A 12340-nucleotide genomic window follows, 5' to 3' on the forward strand; every position below is an offset into this window, starting at 1 on the left:
TAGAGCCAACATTAAACACGCAAATGCCAGTAGGAAAAGACCTGAAAGAATAATTAGAGTCAAGGCAGAAAGAGTCGTAAGGAATGCATAACTAGCAGGTTTCAGAGTCACAGAGAGGCAAAAAAAAATGATGACTGAAAAGAAGCCGTCTGATTTGGCAAGAAAGAAGTCCTTATGAGCTTTGCATAAAACTGCACTAGTTTTCGAAGATGGGAACAGGAGTCAGGATTGCAAGAGTACAGGAGGAGATGGAGAACCAGGGGCAGACCACTTAACTGAGAAGTGTCACAGTGAATTAAGTATGGAAGGGGAAGAAGTAAGGGTATTAAAGAGCAAAGATAAGCATGGCGGAAAGGTCCAGTCATCCACAGAGTTGAGCTTCCACAATTCCCCTTGACGAAGTCATACCAGGGGTTAGTGCCCCATTATCTGCCATTTATCATTGCCCCAGATGACTATGCATTATGAGCTTAATTGTTTTTTCTTCCCGTACTCTCTTGGCACCTAGTAATGCCAGGGGAATACTTGGCTTCCTGCCACTCACCTACCCCTCTAGATCTGGTGTGAAGAAATCCAAGGTAATTTCAATAATCTTGTCTAGTTGACTCTAGAGAAGCTCGTGTGGCTTGAGGAACAATGGGATACTTTGTCAAACTTCTAGGCCCTGGGGAATTGCTCTCTTGGGGTACCTAGATGAAAAAGGATATTAGACTTTGCAATCATTGTTTTCATAATTAAGCATTGCTAATTGGATATGCCTAGGATGCATTCCTCACATAGGGCCAATGGAATGTATGAATTGCATTGTGAATAAAGGAGAGGAGTGGAGGTCCTTGTAATGGCACTTGAACCATTACACAGGAATAAGTTATGTCTTCTATCCAAAGAAAAATTCTGAAGTTTTGACCCTAATCAATATTTGGATGGGACCCATGACAGAGGGGTGGTGGCTAGGTAGCACAATGGATAGAACCCTAGGCCTAGAATCAGGAGGAATCCTATTCCTGAATTCAAATCTAGCTTCAGACACTTACTAGCTGTGTGATCCTGGACAAATCACTTAATCCTGTTTGCCTCAGTCTCCTTACCTGTAAAATGAGTTGGAGAAGGAAATGGTAAACCTCTCAAGTGTCTTTGCCAAGAAAGCCCCAAATGGGGTCATGAAAAGCTAGACCTGAATGAAACAACAACACAACAGAGAAAGTCATCCTCTGGCAAAAATATCACTTGCTGGGAAGCTTTGAACTGCAGGAAAAGCAACATGGAATTGACTCATGTACCACCTAGCGTGAAGGACTACAAAAGGAAACTGAGAGAGAGTAATGTCTGGGGGGAACTGAGAAGAGCAACAAGGGGACGGAGATCATGATGCCACCTTCTGTGAGCTGTGGGCACTTCACAGGGCTTTCCAGAGTTCATCCATTGCACATAACTATAAGTGTCTGAGGCCATACAAATCTCTAGGGGAGGATTATTCCTTGGCGGGTGCCATTATTTTCTATGAATGAATTCTCTTTGTTGTCTTCATACAGTTTTGGAAACTGGGTGAGATTGGGTGAGATTCCCAGATTTCTGAATTACGGTAATGAGCTAGAGAAGGAAAAAGTCCCCTAAAATTTACCAAAGTCCTTTGTACCATGTGAAAGCCTCTGAAGCAAAAGTTACAACTAAATTCAATACAACCACTGGAATCTGTTAATGTTTTAAAATGACATTTCTTATTTTTAAAAAAGATCTAAATTTAGCTATTTTATGGGCGGTTTTAACTCAGGTCTCTTTGACACAATGCTAGAATAATTTTTGGTTTGCTAACAATCTTTAATAATCCAAGATATAGTACACTCCATTTTTTGATTGTCCAGGAACAATGGGGTCAAAACTGGCTGTACTACATGTATAATCTCTTGGGGTAGAGTTAAAGAGGTAGCCTCTTCCAGAGTGTTATCAAGAACAGAGTGTTATAAATCCTTTTGTCCTCAAGCTGACACTCATGGAACTGAAGAGACCCTCACTCTATTTTAATATTCTTATGTCCACAATCTCATCATTTTAGAAAAAAAATTGATATAATTTTTTTTAAAAAGATGACTTCACATTTATATAGTATTCTAATGGCTCTTTGGAATTATATTTATCTGTATTTGCTCATCTGGGTCAGAACACTCACAAACATCAAGACTGGATTCATGAAAATGATAGGGAAATTCAAAAGCTGCTAAATGAAAAATGAGAACTCACCAAGGTTTATCAGCAGGATATTTCACCCATCTCTAAGAAGATAGCATTTAATTCTGTCAAAAGTAAAGTACAAGCAAAGCTTAGAGAGATGTAGGATTCTTGGTTCAGTAAGAAGGCAGATGAAATTCAGTTTTAGGCTGACAGTAACATCCCAGAGTGCTTTTATGATGCCCTGAAGGCTAATTATGGAACAAAGACCTATGGTGTAGCTCAACTACTCAGTGTTGATGGAGCCACATTGATTAATGATAAGGACATGATCCTAGAGAGATGGGCTGAACACTTCCATAGTGTTCTCAACAGACCATCATCAAGCGATGCTGAAGCCCTTGGCCTTGACCTTGACCTTAGGTTGAAGGCAATCCCTCTGTACCTGAAGTTCCAATTGAAGCACCTGGTGCTGATTCTCTTCCAGATGAGATTTACAAGGTATGCGTGGGGTCCATCGCTCATACAAAAGCTGACTGAAATTTTCCAGGTTATATGGCAAGGAGTTCAAGGATGCCTCCATTGTCCACCTCTATAAAGGTGAGAGAAATAGATTGCCCTGTGACAATCGTGGTGGGGGAGTCCTCTCTCTTAGTCACTGCTGGCAAGATTCTTGCCCGATTCCTCCTTAATAGGCTGATCCTTCACCTGGAAGATGGTCATCTACCCAACAGGCAGTGTGGCTTCAGAAAGGGCCGAGGAATGGTCAATATGGTGTTTGCTGCCAGACAACTCCAGAAGTGCCAAGAGCAGAACAGAGGTCTGTATACATTGGTAGATCTGACCAAGGCCTTTGATACAGTCAATCTTGAGGGCTTGTGGAAAATTATGCCAAAATTTGGTTGCCCAGAGAAGTTTGTCAGTATTGTACACCAATTTTATGACTGCATGCTTGCCTAGGTTCTGGATAATAGATGAGGCTTTCCTGCTTTCCCAGTCACCAATAGAGTGAAACAAGGCTGTGTGTTTGCTCAGTGTTTGGGAGGCTCTGAAGGAAAGTGTGGGAGAGAAGAGGTATTAGACTGACTAACAGACTGAAGGTCTACAGAGCCATTGTACTGACCCCATTGTTGTATGCCTGTGAAACCTGGACAGTCTATCAGCACCATGCCAGGAAACTGAATCACTTCCATTTGAATTGTCTTAGGAAGATTCTGAAGATCACCTGGCAGGATAAGGTACCAGATGCTGACGTTCTTTCTCAAACTAAATTGCCAAGTATTCAAATTCTACTGCAGATAGCACAACTCTTATGGAATGGCCACATTGTTGGAATGCCAAAAAGACTATTTTATGGAGAACTCATCCAGGGCAAGTGTTCACATGGTGGTCTGAAGAAGCAATACAAGGACATTCTCAAGGTCTCTCTTAAGAACTTTGGAATTGATTGTGTGACATGGGAGATACTGTTACAGGACCACCCAGCAGGGTGTACCTTCATCAGAAAAGGTGCTGTGCTCTATGAGCAGAGCAGAATTGAAGTAGCTCAAAAGAAATGCAAGATGCGCAGATTTAGAGAATCCACCCAAAAGGTTCACATGGACTATTTGTCCCTGACCTGTGGTAGAGCATTCCGAGCTCCTACTAGTTTGATCAGCCACAGCTGGACACATTGTGACTTGACTCTAACATAGTGGTGTCATTTTGGTCCTTTTCATGAGTGAAATACAACAACCAACCATCTGGAATTAAATTTGTTTGGGGGAAATTTTGAATTGATAGTGAAGTGATTAAAATTATGGTCCTTGTTATGCATCCCCAGGAAAATGTCTTTTAGGTTAAAGATGCCAGTAGAATTGGAGTAAGAGATCTGTTAAGAAAGAAAGAAAGGAAGAAAGGAGGGAGGGAGGGAGGGAGGGGAGGGAGGAAGGGAGAAAGGAAGGAAGGAAGGAAGGAAGGAATGAAGGAAGGAAGGAAGGAAGGAAGGAAGGAAGGAAGGAAGGAAGGAAAGAAGGAAGGGAGGGAGGGAGGAAGGGAGAAAGGGGGAAAGAAAGAAAAAAGAAAGAAAAAGAAAAAGAAGGAAAGAAAAGGAAGGAAGGAAGAAGGAAAGAAAGAAAGGAAGGAAGAGAAAGGAAGGAGGAAGAGGGATGGATGGATGGAAGGAAGGAAGAAAGGAAGGAAGTATAAAAAAAAGTCCGGGCAGAACTTGTTTGGGGAATGGAATAATAAGGCAGGTAGCCTTTCAAGTTTAGGACACGGATTATCTACTAACTACATTGTCACCCTTTCAGTGGTGCTTTGCATTCCTCATTTGAGAGAATAAAAGTAAATAAAGTAGCAGTTTAAAAATTAAAATAATTACGATGAAAGTTAATTAAAGGTTAGTTGGATTAAATTGTGTGTGACTGCAGTCTCAAAGGCCATTGGTATGGGACTGTGCTGATGGAGATCAATTCTCCTGCGCCTGAGTGAGAGCAGAAAGTGGGAGTGGGGGGACCCCCTAAGATTTCTTCAGATTGCTCTGAGTTCTGCAGTAGCTTCTGTTGCTTTTGGCTTCCAACTTCAAGACAGAAAATGGATAATGAGAACTTCACTTCAGCTTGTTGAAGGAAAAGACGCCAACATGAGAGGAGCAGACAGTCTCCATCATAACCATATCCACACTAGAGACTTCAGGGAACTTGCCCTTGGGTGAGATCTAGGGCACTCTCTCCATTGAGCTGTTACCTCACTCCCAAGGGGAGAGCTCCTTCACTCTGATTTCTGTTTTGCTATTGAATTGTATAAATGGATTTCTTTGATAATTCCTATGTGTGTTCATTGAGCAACTGGTATTTGGTAGGGAGTCAAGCCTTGATCATAAAGCTTACAATCTTGATTGTCCCCATAGTGAAACTGCAATCAGAAGTTAGCTTGAACTCAACATTCACATCCCCTAAACTAACAATGTTTAGGGGAGCAGATAGATTTAATTCTAGCCTGGTATCCCATTTGTTTTTTTTTTTTAATGCAATTTATTTATTTAACATATTTGGTTTTCAGCATTGATTTTCACAACAGTTTGAATTACAAATTTTCTCCCCATTTCTGCCCTCCCCCCCCACTCCAAGATGGCGTATATTCTGGTTGCCCTGTTCCCCAGTCAGCCCTCCCCTCTATCACCCCCCTCCCCTCTCATCCCCTTTTCCCTTCCTTTCTTGTAGGGCAAGATAAATTTCTACGCCCCATTGCCTGTGTATCTTATTTTTTAGTTGCATACAAAAAGTTTTTTTGTTTTTGAACATCTGATTTTAATACTTTGAGTTCCAAATTCCCTTCCCTCTTCCCTTCCCACCCCCCCTCCCTAAGAAGTTGAGCAATTCAACCTAGGCCACACATGTATTATTATGTATAACCCTTCCACAATATTCATGTTGTGAAAGGCTAACTACATTTTGCTCCTTCCCAACCCATCCCGCTTTATTGAATTTTCTTCCTTGACCCTGTCCCCTTTCCAAAGTGTTTGTTTTGATTACCTCCACCCCCATCTGCCCTCCACTCCATCATCCCCCTGCCTTTTATTTTTTTTTTATCTTCCTCCCTCTTCTTTCCTGTGGGGTAAGATACCCAACTGAGTATGTATGGTATTCCCCCTCAGGCCAAATCTGATGAGAGCAAGGTTCACTCATTCCCCCCTCACCTGCCCACTCCCCTCCTCTCCTAGAACTGCTTCCTCTTGCCACCTTTATGGGAGATAATCCACCCCATTCTATCTCTCCCTATCTCCCTCTCTCAGTAAGTTACTCTCTCATCCCTTAATTTCATTTCATTCCTTTTAGCTATCTTCCCTTCATCCTCAACTCACCCTGTGTCTGCTCTCTTTCTTTTACATATATATATATATATACACATACATACACATACATACATATACACATAGATACATGCATACATACACATTCACTTATATATATACATAAACATATATATATGCATATATATATGCATATTCCCTTCAACTACCCTAATACTGAGGTCTCATGAATCATACTCATCATCTTTCCATGTAGGAATGTAAACAAAACAGTTCAACTTTAGTAAGTCCCTTGCAATTTCCGTTTCTTGATTACCTTTTCATGCTTCTCTTGATTCTTGTGTTTGAAAGTCAAATTTTCTATTCAGTTCTGGTCTTTTCACTGAGAAAGCTTGAAAGTCCTCGATTTTATTGAAAATCCATATTTTGCCTTGGAACATGATACTCAGTTTTGCTGGGTAGGTGATTCTAGGTTTTAATCCTAGCTCCATTGACCTCCGGAATATCGCATTCCACGCCCTTCGATCTCTTAATGTAGAAGCTGCCAGGTCTTGGGTTATTCTGATTGGGTTTCCACAATATTCAAATTGTTTCTTTCTGGCTGCTTGCAGTATTTTCTCCTTGATCTGGGAGCTCTGGAATTTGGCAACAATATTCCTAGGAGATTTCTTTTTGGGATCTATTTGCGGAGGCGATCGATGGATTCTTTCAATTTCTATTTTGCCCTGTGGCTCTAGAATATCAGGGCAGTTCTCCTTGATAATTTCCTGAAAGATGGTATCTAGGCTCTTTTTTTGATCATGGCTTTCAGGTAGTCCAATAATTTTTAAATTATCTCTCCTGGATCTATTTTCCAGGTCAGTGGTTTTTCCAAGGAGATATTTCACATTGTCTTCCATTTTTTCATTCCTCTGGTTCCGTTTTATAATATCCTGATTTCTCATAAAGTCACTAGCTTCCACTTGCTCCAATCTAATTTTTAAAGTAGCATTTTCTTCAGTGGTCTTTTGGACCTCCTTTTCCATTTGGCTAATTATGCCTTTCAAGGCATTCTTCTCCTCATTGGCTTTTTGGAGCTCTTTTGCCATTTGAGTTAGTCTATTTTGTAAGGTGTTGTTTTCTTCAGTGTATTTTTCAGTATTTTTTTGGGTCTCCTTTAGCAAGTCATTGACTTATTTTTCATGGTTTTCTCGCATCCTTCTTATTTCTCTTCCCAATTTTTCCTCTACTTCTCTAACTTGATTTTCCAAATCCTTTTTGAGTTCTTCTATGGTCTGGGGCCAGTTCATGTTTTTCTTGGAGGCTTTGGTTGTAGGCTCTATGACTTTGCTGTCTTCTTTAGGCTGTATGTTTTGGTCTTCTTTGTCACCAAAGAAAGAATCCAAAGTCTGAGACTGAATCTGGGCGCGTTTTCGCGTCCTGGCCATATTCCCAACCAACTAACTTGACCCTTGAGCTTTTCAGTGGGGTATGACTGCTTGTAGATTACAGAGTTCTATGTTCTACGTTTGGGGGGGAGGTGCCAGCTCTGTCAGAGCCGCACTCCTCCTTCCCCAAGGACCCCCAGTCCAGACTGGGCTCAGATCTTCGGCAGGCTGTGCACCCCTGCTGTGATCCGCCACTTAATTCCCCCCACCAGGTGGGCCTGGAGCCGGAAGTAACAACAGCTGTAGCTGCCCCACCTCTGCTGCCCCCGGGGCTGGAAGCCGAACCGGCGAACTCCTTCCACTCCCGCAGCTTTTCCCACTAACCTTCTCCTGCAGTCTTTGGTGTTTGTGGGTCGAGGGGTCTGGTAACTGCTCACGTATTCAGGGCGCTAGGGCCCCCTCCGTCCGGCTTCCGGTCTGGATCGTCCACGCCGCTCAGGCTGGGCTCTGCTCCCCTCCGTTCCCAGCTCCCAGCTCCCAGCTCCCAGCTCCGTGTGGAATAGAGCTCACCCAGAGACCATCCGGGCTGTCCTGGGCTGGAGCCCTGCTTCCCTCTGCTGTTCTGTGGGTTCTGCCGTTCTAGAATTGGTTCAGAGCCATTTTTATAGGTTTTTGGAGGGACTCGGGTACGGAGCTCACTCTAGTCCGTGCTTACCAGCTGCCATCTTGGCTCCGCCCCCCCTGGTATCCCATTTGTAAGGCAAGTGGAGTGGCCAAAGCTTCTGACTCCAACCTCCTGCTTCCCCTACTGGCAGGAATTAAAGTCTTCCTTGGAGAAGGGTGGGGGAGAAGAAGTTAAAGATGTTTATTCTGTCTCCCTTTGAGCCACACAACACTCATGTTCAACATGCGGAGGACAGCCCACGCAGCAAGTGGAATAACACATACTACTACGGACTTCACCTCTTGAAGGTCAGGCAGAGTCAGGTTAGGTTTCACTCCTCCCTTAAAGTTCTCTGGTACCATTAAGTGGACTGGGGTGGAGGAGATCTAGGCTCTACAAATGGCTCCAGGACCCACAAATAGTATTTCCCCCACCAAGGGCAAGAGGTAAGCTCCTTACACCCCAGTGCCATTGAACCACTAACAGCCAGATTAGCTTTTACACACAAATATTTACTTCAAAAGGAATAATCACAGATATACAAACTTATTCCCCCGACATGTGGGAGACATAATCTCTCCCCCTGCTTCCTCTACCTCAGTTTCTGGGGAGGAGAAGGGGGTTAGGGTCATAGCTTAGCTGGATTCCCATAGAGAACAATCCCATTTCCAAGTCCAAAGTTCCCTTTGGCCTCTAGTTGCAGGCTTCCTGGCTTCTTAGGGATTTCATGCCAGGCTCTCTGCCTTTACCATCCCACCTGCAAACCTGGCTCCAAGGTCTTCACGGCTCAAACTGCCAGGTCCCATAGGGATCACCTCTGAGATCTGAGGATAAACACCTCCAGGCCTGTTTCTCAGAACCATGATAAGAGAGGGAGAACAGGGGAAGGAATTCCTTCCCTTCTCACTGGTTCAGTTCATGGAACCCAAGCTGTGGATGAACTGGGATCTTCGCCCCCTGGACAAAGCAGGAAATTGCTGCAGAAAAAGAAAGCATCCATCTTAGTTTCTCCAGTTTTAAAGATACAGGCAGCCAAACACAGGAGGCTACACCCCCCTACCCAGTGGAAGGGGATCCAGAAGTCTCCACATCAGGCAGTCTAGACGTGCTCCAGAAACCTCTAAGGGTGCCTACATGATAGGATCCTATACGTTGGCGTGCCCAGACAAACCCTGGTTACAATAGTGACAACAACAACAGAAATCCGTTACGGTAGAAAATGCCACAGGCCCCTAACAGGTGTTGGTGGATGTCCTCATGCCAGGCAACTTTCTGAAGAGCCAGTTCAATTAAATTTTATTGAGAAGACAGAAGAATTTACATTCGTTATATAGTCTACAACACGCTACTCCAAGAGACGTATCTATTGTACACTAAACTGCTAGACTGGCACAATAAGTTCTTTCAGGGGCAGCTAGGTGGCGCAGTGGAGAGAGTGCCGGGCCTGGAGTCAGAAAGACTCATCTTCCTAAGCTCAAATCTGGCCTCAGACACTTACTAATTGAGTGACTCTGAGCAAGTCACACAAACCTGTTGGCTTCAGCTTTCTCATCTGTAAAATGGGAAAGCATTTCAGTATCTCTACCGAGAAAACCCCAAATGGGGTCATGGAAAGTCGGATACAAGTGAAAAACTACCATATTTCACCGCATAATCGTCACACCCCGTTTTTTCAGTCCACAAATTGATTTATAACCTTTCATCACGTAATCATCACACGGTGTAATTCTGTTCATCACAGAGCTTAAAAGGTGGCATAGGGATACTCATTCATCTCTTGCAAGCGGTGAGTCTGGAATTCTCAGCACACACGCATTGTCAATATATTTCTGAAAGCCAATTTGCATGGTTTGTTTAGAGCGCTGCAGTACTAGGTGTTGTCACCCAACCCAAAGAGGAGCGGCAGTCAGGTGAAGCTGCCCATCAGTTAAGTCATGTAAGCCTGGAATCTTCCCACGTTAGCTAAACTGTATTTTTGTCTGTCAGTGATGCGTTAACGTGGGAAGCATTTCTTTCTGATTATGGGTAAACATAAAAACTATTTTTTTGGGCTTCAAGCTAAAAGTGATTGTGTTCGCTGAACATTGTGGAAACAGAGCTGTGGGAAGACAGTTTTCAGGGAGTGAAAAGTTGATGTGAGACGGAAGGAAACTAAAAGAAAGGCTAAAAACCACAAACCTTTCTAGATGTGCATTTAGAGGTCCTAAAACCGGCAAGTTTCCACAAATCAGCGACAAAGGGTTTGTGTATATCAACAAAAGGCATAACAATGGCTACAGTGAATCACATGAGGTGGTGCAAGTGTAGGTACTGGAGACAGTGTGCAAATACAGTGTTCTTCCAACTCAGTTTAAGGAGAGTAGTGACTGGGTTATGAGGTTCATGCGACCACACAATCTGTGCGAAGGAGAACCACAATATGCCGAAAGTTGCCACTTGATTACACCGACAAGGTTGAAAGCTTTCATGGATTTGTCTTGCGCATGCACCAGGAAACCTCATACTCACTTTCTCTAACCAACAATGCTAGTCAGACTCCAGTGTTTTTCGATATGCCTCGAAGCAGCACTATTGAGCTAAAAGGATCATCGAATGCATCTATGAAAACCAGTGGTGAGGAGAAATTGCGGTGCACAGTAACGCTTGCTGTTAGAACTGATGGAAGGAAGCTACCGGCCTATATAATTTTCAAGAGAAAAACAACGCCTAAGAGAATACAGTTTCTCCTTGGAATTCATGTATGAGTGCAACCAAAGGGTTGGATGGACTTAGAACTCACGGCGGACTGGATTAAACTGTGTGGAGCAGAAGGCTGGGCGCACGGCTGAAACAGCCGGCTCTGCTCATTTTAGACAGTTTCTGAAGTCACATTGTTAAAGAAGTGAAGCAACTTCTCCATGAAAATAACAGGCAATAGACTACAATAGGCAGTCTTCCCAGTGGCCTAACATCTATCTTGCAGCCACAGATGCATCTGTAAACAAACCAGTTAAACACCATTTGTGCTACCATTTCTACGACGAGTGGATGATGAGGGGTCATTGCCAATGGATGCCTGTTGGAAATATTAAGCTCCCTTCCTTGGAACTGATATGCACGTGGGTAATTAAGAGCTGGGATCTTATACCAGGTGAAACTCATCAAAAGCTTCAAATACACTAGATGGATCTGAAGTTAATGCACTGTGGCAGAAAGATGATGAAGTAAACACATCCAATATGAGTGACACTGAGGACAGTGGCTGCTAAGGAAACTAATGATAGCACAGAATCTTCGGACACAGAAGATTACATTTTGTAAGTCTGTACTTTGCAACACTGTAGTAAATTTTCTCAAGTGTAATATTTCGACTATAATGCACAAATCGATAACAATTAATGTGTTAACTTTATTTTTCAGACTGGAAAAATGTTCACTAAACTGTCACGAAGAAATGATGCCAGCAACTGGACTATTCAATTTTAACGTATGAACATACGAATATTCCATACATCCTAATATTGTAGCAAAGACAGTTTAGTAATAAATGATTTTTAGGTAACACCAATACAGTTTTTAAGAGCTTCACATAATGTTTGCACCCCACTTTTTGCGCAAATCTGGCATAAATCTACAACAATTACTCAGTGAAAAACAGTACTTCCGTTTTCAAAATACAAGCAATCCATTCTTCCAGCGTCCACTAGGTGGAGTATTACCACTTTGTATTTGATTTCCCTTTCTTTAGAAATAACAAATACAAAATAAAAACAAAAATCCAGAATTCACTTTGCCTTATGAAGGAATAAAATTTGGTTCTGAGAAACGTTCATCTTTTGTAATTACAGAAAGGTAAGGCAGCAAAGCATTTATTAGGCACTTACTATGTCCCAGGCACCGTGCTAAGTGCTAGAGATACGAACCAAGCAAAAAGACAGTTCCTGTCTTCAAGAAGTTTATATTCTAATGAGGGAAGACAATATACAAAAGGGGGTGTCATCGACATTTATGTCAATGATACTGAAATCAATAAAACAAAAGATGCTGAGTGAGGAAAATAAAGAGTGGTTATTAACCTTTTTTAGACACACAACATTTTATTACTTTTTTTTCTTTTGAGTCACACCCCCTGACTAAAGTTCCCTGGAATTGCAATGGATGCTTTCTGTCTTTTCTTTATAAAAATGTCTAAGAAATCATAGGCAGCCATTTTTGTTCATTTCCCATCTCTCCCACCCGCTCATTTGATGGTTGTGTGACCCTGAAGAAATAACGCAGCCTCCCAGTTGTCATTGTTGGTCAGTCATTTCCTTTAATGACCCCATTTGGGGTTTTCTTGGCAAAGACACCGGAGGGGTTTGCCATTTTCTT

The sequence above is a fragment of the Trichosurus vulpecula genome, chromosome 9 (assembly GCF_011100635.1).
Source record: "Trichosurus vulpecula isolate mTriVul1 chromosome 9, mTriVul1.pri, whole genome shotgun sequence".
NCBI lineage: Eukaryota > Metazoa > Chordata > Mammalia > Diprotodontia > Phalangeridae > Trichosurus > Trichosurus vulpecula.